This window comes from Dermacentor silvarum, chromosome 3 (genome assembly GCF_013339745.2).
Source record: "Dermacentor silvarum isolate Dsil-2018 chromosome 3, BIME_Dsil_1.4, whole genome shotgun sequence".
In the NCBI taxonomy this organism is placed as follows: domain Eukaryota; kingdom Metazoa; phylum Arthropoda; class Arachnida; order Ixodida; family Ixodidae; genus Dermacentor; species Dermacentor silvarum.
The window spans coordinates 121,220,850-121,233,882 of NC_051156.1; the positions used below are offsets into that span (position 1 = coordinate 121,220,850).

The window sequence follows — 13,033 nt, forward strand, 5'->3', positions numbered from 1 at the left end:
CATTATAATTTCTCAACAGAGGGCGTTCGTGTCTTAGGAAATGCTGAACGAAAGAGTACAACTTGATGTACCACAAGATCATTGGTTTAATGAACATGTTGTGGCAAATTCTATATCAGAGGCTGTTAAACATCTTGATGCAGTCGTTTTCGTTTGTGTTTATAAGAATCTATTAGCCATTGCTGCTAGTAACATTATAATTGTGGACGAAAATCTGAAACTGATCTGAGAAAGCACGCCAGACAGTAGCAGATTTATTTCTGCATCTAAAACTTTTAATGGTCGTTTACGAAGAGAGCATCACATTCTTCGAAGCGGCCGATTCCGTGAACATCTTCGCCCTTTGCAGGTAAGTGGAGATTTTCCTCGTCTACTTGGCGGAAATGCTGAGTGATGACTGTTTTCAAAGGACCTGCCTTCTTCTTTGTCGCCTTTGGCTGCAACAATAGTTTCAGATTTGTGCAGGCTTGCTTTTTCTTTTGAGAAAAAATTTTGCCGTCAACCTGGAGCTCAAAGTTAGCTCAGGGCAAAGCATTACTGTATTTTTCTATTAGCTAAAGCAACATTTTCAGACACTTTTTATCTGCCTTGACTTTTCAGTTTTTTATTCTTCTACAGAATTCAGGTTACAAATGTGTATTATACATTAATAAAGAAAAAGGTCCCACTGTAAACTGACTGTAGAGGGCACCTTCTAGTTCACAGTAACTAGAAAACCTGAATACGCGCGGCAGCTCTGCTTGACTATAAAAAGAAACAGCAAAATGTTAATGCCACACAAACAAAGAGCACATTGTAATAGCGGAAAGTAATCGTCAAAAACATTAATCCGCGGATATTACTTCGAGTAAAAAGTGTTTGGACGTTGGATTTGAATCTGTAAAGGTGAGATGGCGTCTTAAGGTGACTTTCTTTTAATTGTAACGAAAAGGCTGACACTCTATCGCTCATTTATTGTAGCCTGCCATATTTTTGATAACGTGGAGTTCAGAAAGGGTGAACTATTAAACAGTGATTCCACCATTTGATGCTAATATCAATTTGCGCGTCGTGCCTGTTAGATTCATTCGCTCTGAAGTAAGAAATGAATTATTTCCTGTTTTTATATGTATTTTACCACACGCGCGGTCAAATCACAATGAATTTCTTTCGATGTTACCTGCAGTAATCACAAAATATTGTGTTTAAACACCACAGGTTGTATGGTAGACATGCGGCCAATAATAATTGATCGTTGAACTCGGCCATAATTGTTACTAAAAACATGACACATGCATGCATACATACATACATACATACATACATACATACATACATACATACATGCATGCATACATACATACATATTTCTATTTTAAAATATGCATGTACGTATATACATAGCTTACACATTTTTTCCAGCAGAAGGTTATACGTCCGCTGCGATACATGAAATGCATCTGTTCATTCATAGTGGCTCTCAGCTCTTCAGGTTCATTCAATGTTTTCGTGGGTGCTGATTTGTTCAAAAGGCTCTCTTAGCGCGATGTTGTTCCGAGCTTTGATGTCTGTGAAATCTCCTTCAGATTAACTAGCATCGGTGCGCAAACATGCCCTGTGATACACGTCTCGCACGACATTATTTCACTCAGCAGCTGCTAAATCGATATATTGATTCATCCTTTCTAACCATCTACCCTGGCCTTAGTTTCCGTCTATTGAGCATATTCAAATTGTGCTGAGATATTTGCCAAGATCTTGGCACATCTACAAGGCAAATCTTGTCAAATATCTACAGGGATTCCACAGCTACTTTGGGTGTCCACAAGAAAAGTCGAAAGTTACTTATCACGAAAGGGGTCAGGCAAGGATACACAATCTCTCCAATGCTATTCACTGCATGCTTAGAAGAAGTATTCAAGTTCTTAGACTGGGAAGGCTTAGGAGTGAGGATCAACGGTGAATACCTCAGCAACCTTCGGTTTGCAGTGACATCATCCCTATGTTGCTATTCAGCCACAATGGGGAACAATTACAAGAAATGATTAAGGTCCTTAACACAGAAAGTGTAAGAGTGGGGTTGAAGATGAATATGCAGAATACAAAGATAATGTTGAATAGCTTGGCAAAGGAACAAGAATTCAGGATCGCCAGTCAGCATCTAGAGTTTGCAAAGAGTGTGTTTATCTATGTCAGTTACTCACAGGGGATGCTGATCATAAGAAAAAAAATGTGCAGAAGAATAAAATTGGTCTGGAGTGCATCCGGCAGGCATTACCAAATCCTGACTGGGAGTTTACCACTGTCGTTAAATCGAAAAGTGCACAATGATTGCATTCTACATATGCGAACATATGGGGCAGAAACTTGGAGGATAACAAAGAAGCTCCAGAGCAAGTAAAGGACCGCACAAAGAGCGATGGAACGAAAAATGTTAGGTGTTAACCTTACCGTGTAAGGCCGAAAACAAGGTGGGGTGACGAATCTAGGAAATTTGCAAGTGCAAGTTGGAATCAGCGAGCGCAAGACAGTGGTAATTGGAGATGGCAGGGAGAAGCCTTCGTGCTGCCGTGGACATAAATAAAGGCTGAAGATGACGATAAATCAGTTGCGCTGACTGATCTCCAGTTATGTGCTCTACGTAAGAAATAGCACGCCCAGGTCCTCCTCTTCATTATCTCACAAGCCCCTTGAGTTTCTATAGAGTGTAGGCAATCAGTTGCGCTGAGTGATCCTTAGTTACATGCTCTACGTAGGAAATTGTACGCGCAGGTCTTCCTCATTAGCTCAAAAACCACTTGATATTCTTTTGAGTATAGTTAATCAGTTGCGCCGAGTGATCCCCAGTTATCTGCTTCACGAAGTAGCATTCCAGGTCTTCTTCCTCATAAGCTCACTACTCACTTGAGTTTCTTTTGAATATAGTCAAGCAGTAGCGCTCATGCATCCCCAGTTAAGTTCTCTACGCAGGAAATAACGTCCAGCTCCACTTCTTCATTAGCTCACAACCCTCTTAAATTTATATTAATGATACTCGATCACTTGCTCTGACTGCATGATCACCAATTATGTGCTCTAGGTAAGAAATATCACGCCTAGGTTCTCTTCTTCATTATCTCTCAACACCCTTCAGTTTCCATTGAGTGTAGTCAATCAGTTGCGCTGACTGTTCCCCAGTTAGGTGCTATACGTGGAAAGAGCAAGGCCATGAACTCTTTTTTTTTGTTAGCTCACTACCCACTTTAGTTCCTTTCCAGAAACTTGGCGCAGTGTTTTGAATATTGAGCATAATGAGTATTATTTTCCTCGCTGTCACTTTTTACGTGGTCTTTAACTTCATACATATCACACAGTTCATACATACATACTTCATACATACATCACACTTACTTCACATACACACATACATACATACATACATACATACATACTTCATACATACATCACAGTTCACTTGTGCTTGCCAGGCTGTACGTCGTCCAAAGAATAATTGAATTGTCACTATAGTTGGGACATTTTCAATCACAACATGGATTATTTCATTCCACATAAGCTATATATTTTGAAAGCCTTGTAAATGGCGTACATTTATTTACATCTTGCACTTCGCTTACGTGACGAGCAAGCGACTCAACCCCGTGTTCGAAATCTGCAGCCGAAGCTAAAGAGCTGCCATTCAAATTTACATGGATAATTTTCGTGTGGCCTAATGTGCTTGTATGTGTCTTCCGATACCACCACAATTCTAAATCGCCATCGTATTACTCTGTTCGCTGTATATAAGTGAAATACACAGGTGCGATACCGCTTTGACGTTTTCTAAACGCGACTGAGTACGATCTTTGAGCTGGCTTTGCATGCTGCCTCTAGGTCAGCCACTTGTTCTTGCTCAGGAGATCTCGTTTGAGGATCGCGAGGAACGCGCGCAGCAGCTTAGGAAAGCGTCGTGCAGGTGACGGAACGGTTCGTTCTACTCATTCAAGCTGATATTCAACGAATAAGCTATAACAGAGAGCATGACTAAGAAATTCATGCATACAAGCGTATGTGCTTCTTTCGTCTGGTATGATTCAGCACTGATTTGGTAAGTATGAACGTTTACCAATCAGCTTATATATCTCTGCTCAACTAGGCTCAGGTATGTGATCTGTTGACGAACCAGAATTTCGACAGCAATTTTAGGACATGGCTGCGTCGTAGCATGTTTTCCGCGAGCTGACATGCCTACCACTGACAGAACCCTTTGCTATTCATCCTCGATCGAGAAAAGGCCTTTTTACGTGTCGAGGAGAACCCGAGGACGGAATCGGAAAGTGGGAGGGAGGAAGAAGGTTCTGCAATTATAAGACGCCTACAACTGGAGAGGCAGATAGCCTTTTCTACCTGGATTTTCAAGTGCACTCATGGCCGCCTCGTCCACTCTGGCTGCAGGATCCTGCAAAAATAAATTTACAGAAATGCGACAAATTGAGGATATTTTTCTGCATTGTGCTCTGTAGCAGTGCACAAAATACTAAAGAATTTGTAGGCTGAAAAGGACGAAATTATTGGTGTTGTCAGGCCTAAGCAGATTGATGTTTATTTGCTAATGCCTGCTACTTACCCGCAAGTACATTCGCCGCCGCTCTTAGAATGAAATGAGTAGCGGCAAATATTAAGAATTTTCAATGAAATAAAACCAGAACTAATGCCCAATTTTGTTTTCTTTTACGTTATTGTTTTAACATTTCAACCAAACATAACAATTACTTTCCCAAGCGATTTTCTGGTTTGATTGTCTGTCAATTGCATTTAGTTTTACAAGAACATTCCAAAATACAAAAGCACCCGGCGCCAGAACGATACGATGACGAATGTTATCCAAATACGCGAAAAGGGGAGCCGTCATTAGCAGGTAGAACGCCAGCGGGAAAGTGGTTCCAATTGATGCACGTGCGATGAAAAGACTTCAATAAATACTTTGAACCTCAAAGTCCTACAGTGGTAAACACGGTGCGATGCATAATTTGTTGCTGTGATGAACTGCTCGTAGAGGGTAGGACGATAATGAAATCTGTGAACTAGTCCTAAACCCGCATTGTTACCGTGAAATGATAATTACTAGTACCAAAAGGCGACAAAGTCGTCATTTCTGTTACGAGAACATTAGCTGTTTGCGTAGTTGATCTATTGATTCAGTCCGTCTTTCTGACATTTACTTCTGGAACAAATTAATACATCTTGCGATGTATTAATTGGTATAATTTATTATAATTGTTATAATTAATTTGTATTAATTTGCATGCAATGATCAAAGCCACAAGGCTCATAAATATTTAATTAGGAAGGTAACATGAGTTGAAACTTTTATGAAAATGATATATACTTTATTTAAATGCCAATTTGGCACGAAGGTTTCGTTGCACAATATCTCTCAAAAAAAACTTACTATTACGGTGTCATCGGTGATTTCTGTATCCTCTTGATAGGTGGCTGCTGAAGTGCAGAATAACTTAGTCAGTGATGCTTAAATTAACGTCCCAATATGAGTTTTAAGAGAGCTTATAAAACCAATATTCTTAGCTTCTTCATCAGATAACCATACCGCATCGAGTGTTGAGCTTTGTATTGGTTCTACAGTTTTTTTAAGTATGCCGTCAAACGGTGCTGGTTTGGTCACAACAACCTACAATGTTGTATGTAAGTTCAATAATTTGTCAGAATTTTTTAGAAAAACGTTTAGTCAGTGGCTGTAAAAGATGTGGGCTTTATCGCCTTCACCTGCAAGTGTGCTGGGGAAAAAAATCTAAGCGCCTTTCTTAAAAGAACGTGGTTGAACGCGAAGCTTTCACCCATGCAAACTGAATCAAAGACCAAGTCCAAAGCCAACGACCACGCAACGAACCCATGAAATGCTGAGCGACCGGATGCGATACATATGTGATTTGATTGCTTGTTTAATATTGTATTTTTTTAACGTTGAATTTGAATGAAGAGACATTTCGTTAAGTTACATAGCCTTTATTTTAGATAATGTAGCCGTTGATGACACGCACACACTCACACTCGCACAGACGACTCTATACTTGCACAGTATTGCGTTGTGATCACTGTGGTAGACGGTCCGAGGCTCTGCCGTTGCCTATACACGCACTAAAGTTTACATTCGCAGTTGTACCGATAAGAGCAATGGGAACTGCAACGCCACGCTACCCATACAAATTGTATATATCTGCACTGCATAACGCGCGTCACGCAATGCGTTCCTGGACGTCACCATAGGTAGGCCGCGGGTGCAGCGTACGGCAGAAGAGGCTGCTGTTTTGGCGCTTACACGATCTCGTGAGGGCATGTTTATTTTGAAGAATGTTCTCTTTAACTGCTTGGCACACTTTGTTCCCTCTAACTCTGTGTCACTCTTTAAAAATATCGGTCCTTTTTTTGAAAACCTGAACAGAAGCTTCGATTGAGGTCGGGAGCAACGTAGTCATTTCAGATATGTCTCATATATTCCTTAGACAAAATTGTCGTGCTGTTCATAAAAATAGTCCTCCTAATGCGGCATTGATTGGACGACAGCGCAGTACAGCTGTTGCTTTCCGTTTTTTTTAACCAAGTAGCGAAATATGTCGGAGTAACACGACTTAACGGGCTCATGGTAGAATATACTGTTCAAGTCAAACCATTCGTGGTGGTATTCACTGCAGCAGAGACTAGAAGATAAACGTCGGTGCCGAAGGAAGGGATTAGTTATTCGGAAAGAAGCAGCAGAATTTAGCACTTCAAGAATGCGAGCTCAATTATATTCCCGATGATTGTTTTTCACTGATGCGAGGCTTACGCAACGTCTGCGGTTTTAGTCGCATGATCATTGTAAAGGAAAACTTCTGTTTAAGTACGGCGAAGGCAGCAAAGAGAACAAGTGAACCCTTCCTATATTACTTGACCTTGCTCTACTACCTGTGAATGCCTACATAACATAACCATGCAACTACACTGCACTTAAGTTGATTTCACCCATTAGCAAGAAGATGAACGATCTCACACGGTGCGCGCAAACTTTTACTTGATGAAGGATACAAAACAAACGAGAATATAAGCTTTCTTTCGTATTGAGAGTGGTAAAGATTTGCTTATCTAAAGTTCGCTTTTAGTTTTATTGATCTACCTACAATGCAGAGGAGAGCTCGTAATGAACCTTGACACTTAAGTAGGCATACGTACAACCTCTTATAATCTGACATCTCAGCACGCGGTATTTCGGAAACAAGGCTTCGTTTACTATTTTTTCAAAAGCAACAGCGAAGCTGCATCAACCATGCAGATGTTGCAGTTGTAACTGGACCGCTCATTTGCAATATCGGCGAGCGAGTAAAACTGCCCTACTGAATTTACACAAACCGTGCTCGCTAAAGCAAAACTGTAGCACTGCAACTTCTACTATTCTTCAGAGTGCAATTGAATTACTGCAGTTCTCTGTTAAGGCTAATCAAGTAACAGAGCTCACTTACCCTACCGCAGATGGAATATAAGAACTCTAAAAAGAAGCCGTGCGTGTGACAAGCTGCTTGACTAGTAGAGTCACGTTTACGGGTTTTGGACACTTTTTATTAGCGTAAAAGAATCGATAAATAATGTCGCAGCTCCATCACTTGACTAAATCTATTACAGCTGTAAAGGGGTGTACTGAACAGTTCAGATGGTAGCGTATGTTCGTAATCGAAAGGCGGGTGACGCAGAGCAGGAACAGCTGGTTGCACGAACGGCTCCCACTCGTGCTAAGCACTGGCGATCCGGCTGGCCTACTGGTTGCACTGCAGGCATTTAACAGTCGATCTGGCTGGCCTTGTCCGTGTGCTCTTCTTCTTCATTACAATTACCCCCGGTGCAAAAGCGGAGCCATCCTGGCGACTTACGACGTGGAGACGAGTGGTTCATAAAATGGTTTCAGGCGGTGAACGTGGACAATATCCCGTCCACGGCGGCGCCTGTCGGATGTCGGTGTAAGCGGCTCTATGACATAGTTGACCGGAGAGGTGCGTTCGACGATGCGGTATGGTCCATCATACTTCGAGAGAAGTTTTGTCGAAAGTCCAGGCGTGGTATAAGGCACGGACAACAAGACAAGTGTGCCGGGAGCGAAGTCCGGAATCGTAGCGTCACCATCGCGGTTGTCTTTTTGTCGCTGTTGGTCGTCGGAGGTGAAATGACGAGCTAATTGACGGCATTCCTCGGCGTATCGGGCGACGGCTGATACGGGAGCACACTCTGACGCGTCTGGTGTATAAGGCAAAACCGTATCGATGGTATGGGAAGGATCGCGACCGTAGAGGAGGAAGTACGGGGAAAATCCCGTAGTACTTTGGGTAGCCGTATTATATGCGTACGTGACAAATGGGAGGATGATGTCCCAGTTTGTATGCTCCGATGAAACGTACATGGCGAGCATATCACCAAGGGTTCGATTGAAGCGCTCCGTAAGCCCGTTAGTTTGAGGATGGTACGCCGTAGTGGTCCGGTGAACTATGCGGCATTGAGCAAGCAGAGCTTCAACCACCTGCGACAAAAACACGCGGCCTCTATCGCTCAGCAGGTCCCGAGGCGGGCCATGACGAAGAATGAAACGATGGAGCAGAAAGGATGCAACGTCACTGGCGGTTGCTGCAGGTAGAGCGGCGGTTTCGGCATAGCGTGTAAGGTGATCAACCGCTACAATAAGCCATCGTTTGCCAGCAGGTGTTAGCGGTAGCGGCCCGTACAGGTCAATTCCCACACGGTCGAAGGCACGAGCAGGGCACGGAAGCGGCTGTAATAAACCGTGGGCCGGATGAGGCGGAGATTTGCGGCGTTGGCATTGCGGGCACGAGCGGACAAACTTTTGGACAAAAGTAAACATTCCTTGCCAGTAGTAACGTTGCCGCAAGCGCTCATACGTCTTCAAAACGCCGGCGTGTGCACATTGTGGGTCATTATGGAAAGACGCGCACATGTCGGAACGCAAAGACCTGGGGATAACTAGGAGCCACTTGCGACCATCGGGCTGGTAGTGTTTCGCCGCAAAGAGCCTTCAGGGCTGTAGGAAGAGGATTGCAGACAACGATGGAGCTGAAACCGGCTGAAATGTCAAGCGTGGCGAAAGGGAGGGGAACATCTTTGCGGGTTATGAAGAGTTCCGAAGGAGTGAAGAGGACAGCGCCTTCAGAGACAGCGCCAAAAAAGACGGGAACAACGGCACACGAGTACGGCGGAAAACCCAGCACCTTCCACCAATTGTAAAGGGGTGTACTGAACAGTTCAGATGGTAGCGTCTGTTCGTAATCGAAAGGCGGGTGACGCAGAGCAGGAACAGCTGGTTGCACGAACGGCTCCAACTCGTGCTAAGCACTGGCGATCCGGCTGGCCTACTGGTTGCACTGCAGGCATTTAACAGTCGATCTGGCTGGCCTTGTCCGTGTGCTCTTCTTCTTCATTACACAGCCTTCAATTGGAACAGTAGCGTTCCTTCTTTTGGTTGCCATACGTCATGGCATATAATTAAAGCGTTTCTAGTTTGCTTCACTCACGTCGTTTATTTGGTATTAGAGCTGCTGGTGTCTGGTTTGATGGCCGAAATATTTTCCGCGTCTCAGAAATTGTAAAATGTGACGTGTCATAGAACAGCCGATAAAAAATGGCATTCGAAATTTCCATGTTTGCAGCAGGATGAAAGAGAAAAACATTTTTGAGTGAATTACTGCAATAATGTAAGCAAACATTGGTATATATTTACCACGAAAACAAGGAAAGTAAATATAGTAAAGCGCATATTCGCAATTGCGACCTCCATACATTCCTATTGCATCTACAGTATCTTATTGCACCGTAATTATTTAGATATGCTTTTTGCCACCAACATGCTTTACTTAGTGAAACCTAAGGACTTTTCTTTTTTGGAAGTCCTATCACCGGTGGGCTGTCCCGGATTTGTCACCGGTGCCCTTTTTTCCGCTACTAAATGTCAAAGAATACTGAGCTTTCTAGTACTGCTTAGTTTGTAACCACGCCAAAACATGTTGCGTAATATGGCAGACGTAAATACATGAAATCGCGTTTATTTGTACAGATTCCTTTAGGAGTAAGCCAATTGCGAAATATAAGTGTGAATGCAAGTAATATAACATTTTAATATATTATGACGCGAAACTTACCTAGTGTGAGCACTGCGAAAGTTAACAGCAGAAGGCAGGTCAAGCATGCACGTTTCATGTTACCTAAACTGCAAAAAAAGACGTGATCATCATCAGTGAAAAAGTTGTCTTGCCCGGAGAGTACATTGTCCGTTTTTGCACCTTCACAGGACTTAGTACTTAGAAAAAATCTGTCCTGCATATTGAGCAGTGCCAAATAAATATAATTGAGAATTACATATGCGATAAAGCGATATCCCAAATGAAATATAAGTAAACAAGGTAGCAAAGACAACGTGCCGCTTCTGAAAGGCAAACCTGCCGCCTACCTATGATGCGTGCGGTGCTCTGGCAGCTGAGCTACGGTGACGGCGCCATATCTTTCCACATTCTATGTCATCTATGCGCAGGTATATGAAATTTATCTCGTAGATGAGTGGTGGCCAAGGTGGCGGATGTGAAGCCTCCGTTAGGTTACATCGTCACGTAGCAGCTGATCTTAGGTCGGATAGCTGACCAATGAAACCCAATGTGCTGCTTGAACAGATCGAGACTGCCTAAGCCGAGGTACTCGCTTTCAAATGTACGATCAGAATAACAAGAACCAATAAGGTAGATTCGTAGCAACAGCCATATGAATCGTGATGTTCCTCCACTCGCTTTGTTAATATGTACGTGCATTAAGGAAGACCTGAAAATAAATATTTATTTTTTACTTCACGCAATTATTTGTACATTCCTAAAGAATAATTACCCTCAGAGTACTCTCCCAAAACGCGACGGACTTGTCCCACCGCTTTATCTATTGTTCAAAATTGTTCTATATCGCTGAAAAGTTATGGCTCTGAATGCTACGGTCGTTCTCTTCTGTGCCACCGTAACATGTTGAGGACGGTTTCTTAAAAGTCTCTTCATTTTAGAAGATCAAAAGAAGTGAGGTACGGGTAGTACAGAGAGAATGTGGTAGAGCTGAAAATAATTTTTATGTGAATGTGCTGCACGTACTTTCTGTTTTGTGTTCGTGTGAGCGTTCTTGGGCACAATCCACTCACCTAACCACATGCTTTGTTCGAGCTGCATCGCGTAAATTCTTCAAAGTAAAAATGCTGGCGAATTTCGGATCTTTCAATTATTATTTGAAATCAACACGCTCTCTCATATTCAAAAAGTTTCGTAGATGGAACAGAAATAGATGATCACACCTTGTTCTTTGACATCTTCTATCGCAAAAACGCAGGCGGCCGTCGATCAACAACAACAGCAAAAGCAAACGGCAGAGTGAGTGGCCAAATTTTACACAAGGAAGTTGTCTTGCCGACTGAGCGAGATGGTACTGTAGCACCATCACGCAAAACTTCCTCGAGCTAAAGCTTGACCGTTACTAAATGCATTTTTTTCTATTCGATGAGTCCCTCCGGTTGTGAAACTAGTTTCCCTAAAATCAAACATGGTTTCCAAAATTCTCATGGCATAATGCAACTGGGCGAGCAACAACGTTATAGGAAGTATGCAAAAAGCCTCGTCAACGTTTCTGCGAAGAATTACCTCTTGGGCAACAGTTTACACACCCTGCGCCACATACGAAAGAGAGCGAATAACCCCTGAACCACCGTTCACGTCACCGGCCAGAAAGCTTACCTCTTGAGAATGTGGCCGTGAAGGTGCAGTACTGGCTTCAGCAATAAGTGGCTCGCGTTTTGTATGCGTCACCTGTATAAATACTCCTGCTGGTGTTCGTGCAATCTGATGACATTGGCCGTCGAAATAAGGCGGTAAAGGGGAGGCCCCGTACGGAGGCCAGGAATGTCTGACACGACCAGCTGTTTCGACCACAAGATGGGCCGAGAAGTTGGGCGCTTTGTAGTCGCCGCCTTATTTCCAGAAAACGTGCTCGCGAGAGCTTCTCCAATAAGGCAAGCTATTAACCATTGGACGTACGCATCTTCTCTCGTGGCATTGTGATGCTCTCAATAAGATGCCGTTGACAGGTGAGCAATGGCTTTTCTCACGCCGAAGCCATATTGGCATGCTGCGTTGTTCACGGTTGTCAGCGCGCATACTGCTACGAAACATCTATTCAAATCCGCGCAGTTGTTCACTGCTGTTCGCCCTGAAGATTTTCGTGTCAGCAGGACGCGTATTGTAAACACATCAGCCTTGACACAAAAGTCATTCTCGTACATGATGCAATATGCGGAATATGAAAGGTCATTATTTTTTTGCTACGTGAGCTTACGCTGGCCAAGTAAGCGGGCATTATAAGCACGATAAGTATGATTGAAGACAGTTTCGTAGAGATTAACACTTTACTTTTTCTAATGCGGCTTCTTCACCACAACAAAGATATCGGCATACGCGATTATAGACGGGAGAAAAGCGTTCACGTTAGAGAGAGAGAGAGATAAACGAAGAGGGAAATGTAGGGAGGTTAACCAAGGATGTGCCCGGTTGGCTACCCTACACTTGGGGAGGGGGAAAGGGGAAGAATGGATAAGAAGAGAAAAGGAAAAAAATTGGAGTCAGTCATTCGCAGAGACAGTCAAAGAAGAATCTCCGGTGTCACAAGCGTTCGTACAATCCAGTACTCTTCACGAACTGCAGAAGCATTTTTGTGGCCTTTTGCATGCAAGAATGCATAGGCCATGGCCAAAGAATCTTTTCTTCCGAGAGCGTTCTGTCATCTAACAGGTTGAGTTTAGCTTGGAGAATACGTCGTTGAGTTTCAAAAGATGGACAGTGACACAGAAGGTTCTCGACAGTCTCGTCGCACCCGCACAAATTGCACGCCGCACTGTTGGCCATCCCTATTAGGAACGAATAGGCGTTGGTAAATGCGACACCCAACCACATGCGACACAGTAAAGTTGTTTCACGACGGCAGAGTCCAGGTGGTAGGCGAAGTCGCAAGT

General features: G+C 43.3%; 1 long non-coding RNA gene across 1 annotated transcript; it reads right to left on the reverse strand.

Moving 5' to 3' along the window:
* Nucleotides 1-222: 222 nt before the first annotated feature.
* LOC125944527 (uncharacterized) lies at nt 223-11,843 on the reverse strand. Its single transcript, XR_007466259.1, has 5 exons — nt 11,763-11,843; nt 10,146-10,208; nt 5,408-5,454; nt 4,363-4,414; nt 223-437 (listed from the first exon to the last, which is right to left on the reverse strand). It is a non-coding gene; the product is annotated as an uncharacterized LOC125944527 (long non-coding RNA).
* Between the last annotated feature and the right edge of the window lie 1,190 nt (nt 11,844-13,033).